The sequence below is a fragment of the Choloepus didactylus genome, chromosome 2 (genome assembly GCF_015220235.1).
Source record: "Choloepus didactylus isolate mChoDid1 chromosome 2, mChoDid1.pri, whole genome shotgun sequence".
Taxonomy (NCBI): domain Eukaryota; kingdom Metazoa; phylum Chordata; class Mammalia; order Pilosa; family Megalonychidae; genus Choloepus; species Choloepus didactylus.
In genome coordinates, this window is record NC_051308.1 from 171,996,618 (window position 1) to 171,999,107 (window position 2,490).

The window sequence follows — 2,490 nt, forward strand, 5'->3', positions numbered from 1 at the left end:
GTGAATTGTATGACTTGTGATAAGGAACATAGTCAAGAATAGATTAGCTTCCCTAATGTGGGTTCTACAAAAACACGGTTGAAAAGGAATTGGTTATGTCATTTAACCCCATCTTAACAATTCGCTCTATCCTCCTTAGAATCCCCAGAAATAGCCAGCTCCATGTATCATGTGATCCTGTATTTCTAGTTAGAGGTCCTTCAATTTTCAGTACATTGTCTGGCCAGAAATAATTGTTTTCATTTTTTGGATTTGGTCAGCCAGAGGCAAGATAGGAACAAAGATACATGGGGTGCAATGGAAAAATGTTAATGGCCCAGCATTAGCACATGGGGGCATAAACTGCTGCTGTCCAGCTCTCCCCAGAAATGTCAACATTTGTTCCCGTTGTAATGTTAGAATGTTTAGAATTTCCTGAATTTCCATGAGAACTTTCTTCATCCTTAAAACCACCCTATGTTCTTTGACTTCATCTAGTTTGCGTGGATTTCATTCTTGAAATTTAATAAATTCTAATTCAAAGAATAATCTAGTATTCTCTACTCTTTCTGCATCCCTCATACCATCCACAAATGGAAAAGCAAACAGGAAATGAATTTTTCACTTAATGGCAAGTTGAAGTAAGTGTTAAATGCACATATAATCTCTGAAGAGAAAACAATCAGAAATAATCACTATCTACCCCATAGGTCTCTTTCTTGCTAATTGTTCTAAGCAAATCTTCATTGCTACAATCTAGACTATATTCAGCAAGGGAGTTGAAATCTTTTTGAGTGTCTGATGATTTTCCTGCACAACCTTTCATCGTGACTGTCATGTGAACTTTGAACATTTGATATACAAGATTATAATTACTCTAACTCTTAAAAGCCTCTTTATTTTGTAAATTTTTGCTTTTTTCCAGACCATATCTGTTGTCAGAAAGAAATGTAAAATACACAATTGAATGAAATTTAGATTGTCTGAAGCAATTGCTAAAATGCATATGAACCATTGTAGCTTATGTTGCACCTTGGTATAAAGATGAAAACAAAACTGCTTTGCTTGTGGTTATTACCAATTCAGGAACCAGCATTATAGAAACACTGAAGAAACAGTTGTGATTTACCAAAAATGACTTTGTTAATGATGTAATAAATTACATTCACTTACTTCATTGAACCCAGATCATGGAATATATAATGAGATGGGATTTGGGGTCTCAGAAATATAAAGTCAGGTCTGAAATCAGCTGTAATGTATGGCTGTCCTTGTATATGTATAGGCAGTTCAATTAAGTGTGGTATTAGAAATTGAATTTTATGTTTCCGTAAGTGAAGAATAATGGGTAAGTATGTAATTTTTCATATATGCAGAGACTTTTGAAGTGGTTGAAAAGCAAGGACTTCAGGGTCCTGGTTCTCCCACTTTCCAATGTATGACTCTCTAGAGCACCCTTATTTTTAAAATGAGGATTGTCAGATTAGTCACTCTATGGGATAGCTGTGAATTTTAAAAGAAGTAAAACAAATAAATATTTGGCACAGTGATTGATACAGAAAAGACCTAAATAGCAAATGTGGTGCTCACTTCAGCAGCACATATATTAAAATTGGAAAGATACAGAGAAGATTAGCATGGCCCCTGCACAAGGATGACATGCGAAACATGAAGTGATCCATATTAAAAAAAAAAAAAAAAAAGCAAATGTGTTCTAGTTTAAAACACAGATGAAGTTAGCTAGCAGACTGAATTCTGTAGCCCAAGTCATTCAACATTTTTAATCAAAAAAAAGGCAAGATAGAGGGAGGCTGGAAGGGAATCATTCAACTCAAGAAGATTCTGACACTTTTGCCAAATTTTAATCTTTATTCTGAGCACCTATTTTAACTTAAACTATAGACAAAATCATATCTATATGATTCTCACTGTTTATAGGAAGATTTAACTCTGTGTAATGTTCACAAACGATAGAAATAAATCTCTTCCTGAAGCTAGACACTCTGTCCAATGGTAGTGTCAGAGCAGGCAGAGGGAAGATGGAACAACTTGATGATCTCCCAAGCCTCAACCACAGAGTCAAGGAAGTGAGATTCCTGCCCTTGATTACTTGGATCAATGGTAAAAAGAGAGCCAGAATCTAGCAGTGATGGCAAAGGTAGAGGAGAGGAAAGAAAGAGCCCAGTGTAAGGTACTCCAAGCACCATCAGAAAATAACCCTAACAGTCTACCCAACGGAAAATAAGATTAGTCTGTACCATCCTACTGATCCTGACTTATATTCATCATCTGTTGCTGTTAAGTTTGTGCTCAAATTCACAATGGGCCATGAATATCACATTCAAATTGTAGGTAAAATCTGAATGCAATATCTAGGAGAAAAATGCCTTTTTTTTCTGGTGGGTGTGGAGGTAGAGCTGTTGGGGTCAAGATTATCCAGAAATTTTCTACATGATCACAGGCTATGAACATATAGTTTTCACTCCTTGGGACTATAGAACTTAATAAACA

General features: G+C 35.6%; 1 non-coding gene across 1 annotated transcript; it reads left to right on the plus strand.

The window, feature by feature from the left end:
* Nucleotides 1–1,561: 1,561 nt before the first annotated feature.
* LOC119528433 lies at nt 1,562–1,667 on the plus strand. Its single transcript, XR_005215730.1, has one exon. It is a non-coding gene; the product is annotated as a U6 spliceosomal RNA (small nuclear RNA).
* Nucleotides 1,668–2,490: the final 823 nt, after the last annotated feature.